The sequence below is a fragment of the Martes martes genome (genome assembly GCF_963455335.1).
Source record: "Martes martes genome assembly, chromosome: 15".
Lineage (NCBI taxonomy): Eukaryota > Metazoa > Chordata > Mammalia > Carnivora > Mustelidae > Martes > Martes martes.
Window position 1 is genome coordinate 20,613,517 of NC_137903.1, and position 11,793 is coordinate 20,625,309.

The 11,793-nt window shown below is 38.3% G+C and overlaps 1 pseudogene across 1 annotated transcript; it reads right to left on the minus strand.

Annotated features, from left to right (window-relative positions):
• Positions 1-3,199: 3,199 nt before the first annotated feature.
• Positions 3,200-11,520, minus strand: LOC308355908 (large ribosomal subunit protein eL43-like; annotated as a pseudogene). Its single transcript has 2 exons — positions 11,477-11,520; positions 3,200-3,469 (listed from the first exon to the last, which is right to left on the minus strand). The product of its transcript is annotated as a large ribosomal subunit protein eL43-like (transcript).
• Positions 11,521-11,793: the final 273 nt, after the last annotated feature.

The window sequence follows — 11,793 nt, forward strand, 5'->3', positions numbered from 1 at the left end:
CGGTCTATGATTCAGTAAGCACTTAGGGATGTCACGAGATGGGTCACTGCTAAATAAAACCCAGAACACACATGATTTTTATCCTGACTGCATGAGTTGTCTTTATCAGTTTAACTATGGCTGGAAAGTATTAAAAGAGAAAATAAGTCTAATACAAGGAGTAGCTATAGAAATTTGATTTGTAGCTCCACTTCCTAAAGTTTTGTGTGTGTAAATGTCACCTCTATGAGTCACAGTTTTCTCATTCAACTCATCTCTTAGCCTCAATTTCTGGTGGGTTGGGGGGGAATCAAAAGATATAATTCATGTGGAAGACATTTGTAAGGTTTTAATGCAAAATAGAAATCATTCATTATCATTAACAGGAAAATCAAAGCTTTCAAGTTTGGGGGAAAACAGTTCTCAATACTGCATCTTTCATTTCATGAGTCTTTAGTTATTGCTGATATGATTTAATATAGGCCTTATGTTAACATATGATTTTTGTGTTCCAACTACTTAGACAACAACATGCATTTCTTCTGAATTTGTACAACCTGTTACAAAAATAAATACTTCCTCGCTCAACATGCATTCTGCAAAAGTTAAAAGCAAAACATGTACATATTCTAGGTGGGACTGAACAAAAATATTTTTTTTAAGATTTTATTTTTAAGCAATCTCTACACCCAACATGGGGCTCAAACTTACAACCCTGAGATCAAGAGTCACATGCTCTACCGACTGAGCCAGCCAGGTATCCCTGAGCAAAAATATTCTAAGTATTAAATATTTTATCACAAAAGGCCTATTTTGGAGTAACAAAATTTAATCTGCTGTTTTAGTTCTGCCTGTTTGTCCTTCAGTGATTACTGCCCTTCTCCCTCTACTCCTCTACCATCGTTATCTAGGCCTTCTTTGTGTCAGGCCAATATTACTTCTTAGGCTGTTGCCTGTTCTCTTGGAATTAAAATTTCCTCTTTCCAACTCATCCTACATATGGAAGCAGAATATTGTTCATAAATGCCAATTTAACTATATATCGTGCTCCGTTCAAAAAGTTTCATTGCCTCCGTATTTCCCGAGTAGCATAGAAAGAGCACTGGATTAGAAGTCAACAGAATGAGAATCTGGTCATAACAGCATTAACTGCCTGGTTAACCTGGAGATTGTCACCTCTCAACTATTTCATCTGTAAACAGTTGACTGGGTCTCTAAAATCTCTTCTGGCTCTAAAATCCTGCTTGGCTTTGGATATTCCTTGAAATCTATCCCTATCCTAATTTTAACTTTTTTTCTTAAACAATCTAACATAAAAATCATTGCTTTCATCCACCTGCTCTCCTCCCTATCCCCAGAAGCAAAGCCAACATCATTTCACTCATACTGCCCTTCTGTCTGGACAGGCCCCCTACTCCATTTATCCTACCTATATCCTATACATTTTTCAAGACCCAACTCACATTCCCCAGGCACACCAGCTTATCAATCTCTGCCTCCAATCCTTCATTCAACAAAAACTTGCTGCATTCATACTGTGTGCAAGGCACTGGGGACACCATGCTGAATAAAAGAGAGAAGTTTCTGGCCCCTGTGGAATGGACATTCCACTGGAGTCAATAGTTAATGAACAAGTGAATAAACGAGATAATTCCAGATTATGACAAATGCCTAAGAAAGAAATAAGTTAAGTGGTCAGATAGGGAAGAGACAGAATGGTCTGAGAAGGTATATTTTAGCTGTGTAGTGTTGTTACATGCTCCCTGAACTTGTGTTGACGGACCGATTAAACCAAAGCCCAGCTCTGCTTTACAACAACAACTCCTCTTTAAATAAGAGCCTTAAAACTTGTGTTAGCTAAGTCATAACTTCTTCTTAATTACAAGATAATTTTTATCCATAGAAAGGATCATTTCTGAACCAACAACGTATTGCATTCACAGTATTTTTTAAGTTCTAAAAATTAAGAATCCCTTGAGGCATTTCTCAAATCACTAAGGATACTAGGGTACCCAAATTTTTTTTTTTTTTTTTTTTTTTTTTGCTAATGTCATTTTCATACTCCAGGCTACTGTCTTTCTGATTATTTCTTAATCGTTTATTTCCTCAGGTAGCATCCTGCTTCTCTCCCTAGTGCCCTAACATGTCGCTGACATTATCAACACCCACTCCATCCCCTGGGCTGAAAACCTGCCACCATATACCCTTTTATGAGGGTTAGAAACCTCACCCACTCACATTACTGCGTCACTAAACCTCAGAGATTTCCCCTCGAAGCTCTACTCCTTAAATTTCCACAAAGAATCCAAAAACAATAGCATTTAAGTAATTCCAGGATAACACCATTTTTCTTAAAAAACAAACAATTGCCTGAAGACAGTCTGCCTTTGGGTAGGCTCTCACCACCTCGCAGCTGGATTCCTGACTGCATTCTGCTGCAGGTTCTCACCTTCAGACCAGCCTCACTCCCATGCATCCTACTTGAGGAAAGGGGTGGAAAGAACATGGAGATGAAAATGGATCAGACTCCAGTTGTCATCTTGATTCACCATTTTAATTAGTTGTTCAGCCTCTGGGACGATCCTGAAGCTCTATCAGATTGTTTACTTGTAAGTTACGCAACGTTGGAAACCGTGCTAAGAAATCTAAGAAGCATTGTATGCGTTGTGCTTAACACCGGGCTGGCACACGGAGGCATCCAAATTTAACTCCCCTTCCCTTCTTCAAATTAAATCTGATCTCCACCTTCATTTCTCCATCGAGGAAAGCCTGTTCAGCAACCCTGTATCATTTATACAATCAGCTTCAGATCTATTAGCAGGCTCTTTTCATTCTGGTTCGATTACTTTTCCAGCTTTCTTTGATAGTTTCTTAAATTATTCCCTTTAGTCTCTACTAAGGCACCCTGGCCTGCCGTCAAAGCAGACATCTCAATACTCCTTGACAGCGTGAGCTTCCCAGGTGGCTCCACACCCCAGGTCTCGGCACACATGGTTTTCTTGTCTGAAATGCCCTTCTTTCCTCTGAGATTTCCTTATTCCCTCTTGAAATTCTTGTCAAAACTTTGATCTCTTTAAAACTTCACAGACAAACCTGAGGCAGAGCAAATACTTCTGATCTCCCAAGTTATTTGTTCGCACCTCCATAATAGCTTTGTTGTTGTTGTTCCATAAATTAACCCATTTATTATAAGCTAGTAATGTTTCAAATGGTGGAGCTTTCACTGGTCTTTCGATTTTTTCAGTCTTCTCCTAGTAGACTTTATTATGAGGGCAGAGGTGGTGTTGTAGGTCCAGGGACCATCAGCTACTGCTTTATGGAGGAACCACACTGCTGGATGCCCGTGGCTTTTCTTCCCATCTTGGTTTTGCCACAGAAGGAGCAAGTGTACTTGGCATGGTGGCTTATTTTAATTTTTTCCACCATTTTGCTGAGGGAGGCACCATAAGGTGTCCCATATTTACCAATGATTCTGACCTTTTGGGTCCATCTTAGCCATATCCCCACAAACTAGATCCAAGCTCAGAGAATATAGCCTTCTCACTGAGAAATCTATCCCCAAACATTAATCTTACTTCTCTTGTCAACCAGAAGCATTCTCATTGCTTGAGCAGATGTTCAAAACCTGTTTTCGGACCTTCTGGGGGTCTGTATCCTTGGATAGGAAAGAATTACATCTTTATTTTCACTAACTTCCAAGTAAATTTAGCATTTCCTTCCATTGTGAATCTAAGCAACAAACAACAGTAGCAGTAGCAAGACATGTGACTGTCACAAAGTACAGATATTTTTATGTCACATTACAGTTATTGAAGATATTTTGAAATATTGTTTGCATTCATCATTACTTCCAAGTTTCAATAGTAATTAGACTTACTGCTAGAAACTTTAAAAAAAGTTTAAAGTGTGAATAAAGAAGCACATTTATTATTCTATTACAGTTTTTTAAGAAAACGTTTTGAGAAATTGTTAACTCACATACAATTGCAAGAAACAATACAGAGAGAGCCTGTGTACTCTCAGTTTCCCAGTTTCCCCAATGGAGACATCCTACGAAACTATAGTAAAATATCATAACTGGGATACTGACATTGATACAGTCAAGATACAGAACATTTCTATCTTCACAAGGATTCATGCAAACATCCCTGCCACCCTACTCCATCGTTAAACCCTAGCAATCACTAATCTCTCCATTTCTATGATTTTGTTATTTCTAGAATGTCATATAAATGGAACCCTACAGTGTGTAACCTTTGGGGACTGGATTTTCTACTCAACATGATACTATGGAGAGTCTTCAAGATACTGCATGTATAACTGGCTTTTCCTTTTATTGCTGAGTAGTATTCCATAGTGTGAGTCTAACACCATCTCTTTTGCTACTTAATGTTTTGAATAGGTTATCAGTATGCCTGTCTTCCCCTTCCTTTCACGAGATAAGAACTGTGAGTAGTTCTAATGCTGACAGATGGTCTTAGTTTTCATTTATCAGAGAATGTCTTGATTTCTCCTTCATTCCTAAAGGACATTTGCCCTAGATGTAGAATTTGGGGTTGACCGTTGTTTTCTTTCAGCACATAAAAATGACACGCCACTTTCTTTGGCTTCCATGATTTCCGATAAATCTCATGTCATTCAAATTGCTTTCTCCCTATGAGTAAGGTCATTCTCTCTCACTCCTTACAAGATTTTGCTTTTCGGTTTTAGAAGTTTGTGTATGATACATTTTGATGTGGATTTCTATGGGTTTTTCCTTTTTGTGATCCACTCGCCTTCTCGATTATATAGGTTTAGTGTTCTCCTTGAATTGGGAAATTCTTAGCCTTCCTTTTGTTGTTGTTGTTGTTGTAATCCCACAAGTACATGAGGCACTGTTCATTTTTTTTTCCCTCCATTTTCTCTACTCTTTTAAACTGGAGAAATTCTATTTTATCTTTAAGGTCACTGATTGTTGCCTCTGTCTTATCCATTCTAATTTGGGGCCCAACCATTGAATGTTTTTATTTAGGTTCTTGTATTTTTCATTTCTAATTTTTCATTTCTAATTTCTAATTCTATCTTCTATTTCTCTGCTGAAACTTTCTACTTTTCTTATGTTTTAAACATGTTCATAATTGCTTACTGAAATATTTTTATAAAGGTTGCTTTGATATCTTTGCCAGATAATTTTAACATTTCTGTCATCTCTTTGTTGGCATCTACTGATTGTCTTTTTTTTTTTTTCCTTTGAGCTGAGATTAGCCTATTTCTTGGTGTGACAATTGATTTTGTATAATAATCTGGACATTCTGAATATTATGTTATGAGACTCTGGGTTCTATTGGAACTTTCTGTTTTAGCTGGTTTCATCCGACTCTGTTCCAGCAGGAGAAGGGAGATGCTGCCTTATCATTTCAGGTGGACCAGAAGTCCAAATTTCCCACTTGGCCTCTGTTGCTACTTGAGGGGAAGAGAAGCTTATCATTACACTGGGCAGGGGTAGGAGTCACAACTGTCCACTAGAACCCCACTACACTCCCCATTCAGCCTTTGCTGGCATAGGTGTGGGTGGGGCCACAGATTTTTTTTCCTATGGTGTTTGGCTGGAGTGGAATGCTTACTGTTTGAACTTTTCTGTCTTGCTAGACTTTCCCTTTCCTTGCCCTTTGGCTAGAAAGAAAGAAAGCTTCTGTTGGGACTTTTTTGTCTGTACGCCTTGATATTTCTGAGTTGCCAGCTTTTTAGCTTTAGGTCTAGAATATATGAGGCAAAAAGACAACCTGGGGAAATCACAACAATATCATTCCTTGGTCTCTAACGTCTCTAGCTGGTCTTTCCATTTCTCTCCACCTTTCAGAGTCTTTTTTGTTTGTTTCGTATGTAATGTCCAGGGCTTTTAGTTATTTTTAGTGGGAGGAATAAGGAAAAAAAAATGTATTCCACCTTCCCAAAAGTGTAAGTCTCCTCTGTCACCAGTTTTTTCTTTTTTTTAATATTTTGATTACAATATTTCAACATGATTGTGGTTTTTTGCAGTCCTATATGTTTTATTTATGCATTTATTTATCTGAGAAACATCAGACTGCCATAGAGTTTCCACAGAACCACCACTTTAAAGGAAAATTCAAAATGGAGATCCAAAGGAAGTAGCACAGAATTATATTCCAAGGTGACACAACTGGCCCAACTGCCTTCTTTAGAGTATGCATTGGCTTTCTAACTTCCATGCATCCTCTCCAGCCCCACCCGGGGTTAGGACAATTATACGGAGAGTTCTAGGGAGCCATCCATTACCAGGCAAGGCTGTTGCTTACAAAGTGACCCAAGTCTTCAGACCTTCCTCAAAACTCCAGAGAACAACACCTCTCACCCTAACCAAGAAGTAGTTAGTATTCTTCCCATCACTTTGGGTGTGGTTTTTCTACTCCCCAGGGTAGCCCCTTCTTAATTGTGCTACATTGGAAATTACCTTTTCAATGGCCCAGAATACTCATATGTATGCCTCGTACCCTGAAAGGAATGAAAGTCGTTCGTCACCCTGAGGGCAGATGAAGTAGAAGGGAAAGACCACACACCAAGACTAAAGAAGGACTGTTCAACCACGATCACATCACATTTAAATGTATATCTGCCCTTTCATTAGACTATGAATTCCTCAGAGGAATTAAACTGTTTTACATTCCCTTTTATTCTCAGAGTTTAACATAGGTTGAGACACATGAAAGATGCCTGATAAATGTTGTTAAATGAATAAATAAGCAAATCTATCCCAGAGAGAAATGGTATATATTAGACTTTACCAAAAGACTGCACACTTGTTTATTTCTAATTTAGCTTAAAAAACATTCTTAGGTCATTTAAGACAAATATTAGTCATTCCTTGGACTTTCATTCCTAATTTCTTCCTTTTTTTTTAAGATTTTATTTATTTATTTATCTATTTATTTATTTATAGAAAGAGCATGTGAGTGGGGGGAGAGGCAGAGGAAGAGGGAGAGAGAATATCAAGCAGATTCCACAACCAGCATGGAGCCCAATGCAGGGCTCAATTTCATGATCTTGATATTATGACCTGGGCCAAAATCAAAAATCAGACACTTAACTGACTGAACCACCCAGGCACCCCTCATTCCTAGTTTCTTCTCATCCACCCATTATTACTCACCCAAACTTGGACAATAGAATGGATGCATAATTTCTCCATTTCAAAGACCATCTTGCACGGATGTCTTGCATACTGCTCCGTCACAAATATGCTAAAGATGGCACAAGGTTTCCAGGTCTAGTCATAACAATACTATTCCCCTCCTCTGTTTCTTTACCTGGATCCCAATGCTCAAGGTGAACACGTCCTAGGACAAGAGTCTGGGAGTATCACCCTAAACAAAATTTAGGTAAGTCCCAGTGATCTGCCAATGACTGATGGTAGTATCTTTTGTTAGCTAGAGTCTGGAACACAAAAAGATAATGATCTTGAAAGCAGTCTCATAAATCTTTAACCCATGTAGCCTTCCTCAACAGCAAATTCTGATTAAAAGCAAATCACAATGTAAAGAAACCATTTGCACATCTCAGTGTTACCTAGCTACCCAACCAAGCCCAAGAAATGCAATGAACATTACCCAGGAGTTGAAAGGAAGTGACTAAGTAAGAGTTGAGAAATGGTTCACGGCATCAGGAATGACAACGTGTAAAGAAGGGTGGCATTCCACGCCTCCTCGCTAGGCAGGGCATCCAAGACAGCCTATGAGCTGTCATGAAAGATAAACAAAGGTTTGTCTTACTAAGGCCAGTAACAAAGGAAGCTTGGCAGTGAATCTGACAGCTAATACTGTGAGTGAGGTTACTGACGACAACAATTAATGAATAACCTGCCTGGAACTCTTCATCAGTGAGATAGGAATTATTGAGGAATTCATAGATTCAGGTCTCAGAGGGAACACCTTCTGCATAGCCCAGATAGATAAGGAAATTAAAACAGTATATTTTTTAAGGCAGATAATTTCATTCCTATGATAAAACAGAAAAGATGTGCAATTTGAATTAAAAACAAAACAAACATCTGAAGTAAATAAAAAGTTTTGATGAGACGAAAAACAGATTTTTAGGTATATTGTAAATATCACGCATACGAAACACAGATTTTTATAAGGGTGTTTTAAAATTGTCTTGCTTTATTATAAAATTAGCATTATAGATAATGTAAGTGCCAAATTGCATAAAATCATGTCAGATGTACTAACAAATAAATTTCCTAAAGTGGTTAAACTTCCAAAGGGACTAGTTTCATTTCCAAGTAGGTTGAGCATGTGTGCATGTGTACAGGTCTGTTCATCCCAGGTTAGACTAGAAATTGGGGGGAGGAAGGGTGATTAGTCAAATCTTTTCTACAACCATTATCTAGAAAAAAGACAAAAACTTTTGTTGACCATTCAACTGGTGTCTAAATGGAACAGGAAATATGAACAGGAAAGTCACATAAATCCAGAAGGGTTAGAATCTGTTTTCCCCTTTAAAACTTTTGAGAATTCTGTGTCATATAGTAACTGAACTTTTTATGGTATTGTAAGGTATCTAAAGGATGTATTTCCCTTTATCTCTTACTAGATTTTTATACTTTCCTATTTTTGTGCTCAATTTGTAGTATATAATCTCATTTACTTAAAACAAAAAAGCTTACTGACATCTGTTAAGAATCAACCTCCTAGAAGAGAAACAATAAAAAATTGCATCTATATTCTTAGTAGATGTAGTATATAATACAATATGCAGTATTAGAAGTCTACTGTTAATAATTATGCAGCCAATACTAAATTATTATAAACAACAAATATTGGTAATTATACTGATGGTAAATAGTAATTCAGTGATTCTAACTTAAAACTTGCTCATGAACACAAATGACTCATTAGCATCATTATAGATGCTAATATGACCCAGAAGCTTATCAGTTCTTAATGATTTAGCCCCTCATCTTCAGTGTCGACTTGATTGTTTATGCTTTTTTTTTTTTTTAAGATTTATTTATTTGAGAGAGAGCTGGGGGTGGGGGGTGCAGAGGGAGAGGGAGAGAGAACTCAAGCATACTCCAGACTGAGCAAGGAGCCCAACAGGGGGCTCAATCTCATGATCCTGAGATCAGAGCTGAGCGAAACCAAAAGTCGATCGCTTAACCAACTGTGCTACCTAGGCGCCCCGAATGTTTGTACTCTTAATGATACCTTAGAACTATATAATGCCTAACAGTGTGCAAGGCGTTTTCACAATCATACATAACTTATACTAGGATAGCAGTACACAGAACAGGTCTTTTAATAACTAATTCAATCTTCTTATTTTATAAGAAACAAAGAACTAGAAAGGAAAATGACTCATTAATACCACTTTGCTCACTTGGGACAGAACCAAGACAAGACTTCAGACCCAGGCCATTTCCCACTGCACGAGTTGCCTCAACTAGATTAGTCCATTTCTTTTTTTTTTGATTAGTCCATTTTTTTAAGACATCAAACTGAGGACCCATGAATTTAAGTGACATTTTTAAGGTTGTATGGTAAATAAGTACCAAAATCAAAAGGAAAGCCCACTTGACATGATTTTTCTTCCTTCTTCATCCATTATGGAAATTTATTTTATAATTATAGGTTATTTATGTACAAGAAGAATGGATTTTCCCCCAAAATTTAATAATGAAACTACCTTCAGACATTGAAAGAATCATTTTAATGGAGGACATAAGCATATGATTTTTTTCACCAGATATTTAAAAACACATGTTTGGAACCAGGTAGATAAGTCAGGCCTGAAGACTAAGACTCTGGAGTCCTCACTGTGCACATGCAAGGTAGTGCTGGAGAATCAGTTAGCTTCCCCAGGAAGAGCCTGTCATGTGCAGAGATAACAGAAGAGACCAAGCATCTGTTAGAGTATATCAAGATTTGAGAGACATGTTGAGGTTCAGCAAAAGACACTGAGGAGTAATTAACAGAGATACCACTGGAATCAAGAGAAAATGCTGTTCTAGAAGCTAAGGGAGAAGAAAGTTTTGGAAAAGTAAGTTCAGGCCACGCAATTCAAAATGCTAGAAAAATATCAAATAAGAGTCGGGAGGCCATAGGACCTAGCATATCCAAAAAGATGTTGCTAAAGATTAACTTTAGCTTTATTGTTAAAGAAATATGGGGAATTTTTTTAAACCATTTTTGCCCAAGAGAGTATCAAGACGAGAATTATTCCCCAAAAGTCTGATCTAGCTACTTCATGTAGTGTAAATTGAGATGAGAAGAAATTATAGGAAAGACAATCACAATTGTACAGTTAAGAAGAAATAAAAACTAAAACTAAAGTGATATCAGTAGGGACAGAAACGTGATAGAAGATGCAACCAATATTTTGGAAGGAGTAAAAGCAAATATATATATTTTATATATAACATATGTATTAAATACATGTATATTATATACATATATACACACGTTTTACATGTCATATACATTTATATATGTATAATACATATATATGTGTTATATATATTACAACTCTAGCCTTTGAGGAATCTTTGTTGAGGGGAAGATGAATTCTTACACATTTAAAATATGAGCTGATAATACAAGGCCTTCTGGTACAGTAAGTGCTGATACTGTGGGAGCTTTGTTAAAGAGGCATGGCTAGAGGCAAGTCACTTGAGATATTTTTAATTTATGTAGAAGCCAAGCAGCAATTTTTTTAGTGCTGAAGAGAAAGTGTTGGTTTAAAAATTCATATTAACTTCAAATAGGGAGATCAGTCATTAAGCTGAGGTGGCATTCGTCATCTAAGTAGGCATCTAGTCAAACCAGTAATGAGACTTCTTTTCATTTCTAAACAGAAAAAAAATTATATGGCTTTACCGATGCACTTATCAAAATACTGTGGCAAAGACCAGTTTAAAATGAACTTCGGCAAGCATTCTCAGAAGCAATGTCTCACAATGTCCCCTAGGGTGATTGTGAAGACATTGTGAAGACAGTAAGAGGAAAAATGCATGACACCAAGACCTATGATTGACAGGCAATCCATTGCCAGATTCTAAGTGGAAATTCAGCTGCCCAAGCACGCCGTGAAGCTAATTTAGGAAGCACAGTCTTTTGATGACACATGGTTTACAACCTGAGAAAGAACAAAACCGTCTGTCTGAGAGGAATGAGACTTTAATTCTCTCCCCAGTACCTGCCTTCGGGCACAAAACCAGGGGGCCGTTTGTTGGGGCTACCAGGGCACTCTTCCCCCAGTATTCCCGCCAGCGACCTCCCTTTATAGACACAGGTGGAGACTGCAACCTCCTCTACCCCACACCCTCCCCCTTTTGCCAAAAAAGGAAAGCAAGAAAGAATTTGTGGGGGCTGGTGAGGAGCACTGCATCTTGGGAGGAGAGACCAAGTGAGGCTCGGCGGAGGAGGCAGACGGAGCGCTGGGAGCAGTGCGTGGGGCAAGTGACAGCATCCCATGCATTCCACTGGTTCAGAGAGAGACACACCGGGTGATAGGGGTCAACAGCCCCCCTCCGCACAGCAAAGTCATGTTTGGCGGATACCTTCGAGATGCCGGCAACTGGGCCGTTAGGTGAACTCCATCAGCATACCCTCCACGTGAGAGGAAGGAGATTGGACAGGGCTGGGCCAAGCCACACACCATTAGCAAACTCCAAGAGTGAAGCATCCGATTCTCTGGGCCACTCTCCTGACGCTGCGGTTGCATCTTCTTGGTCTCTGTTTCTCACTTACAGGCTCTTCTTCCAAGTCTCTTTGCCTGATAGGGATGTATCTGAGAAAGCGTTCAGAGGAGAAAGACCTA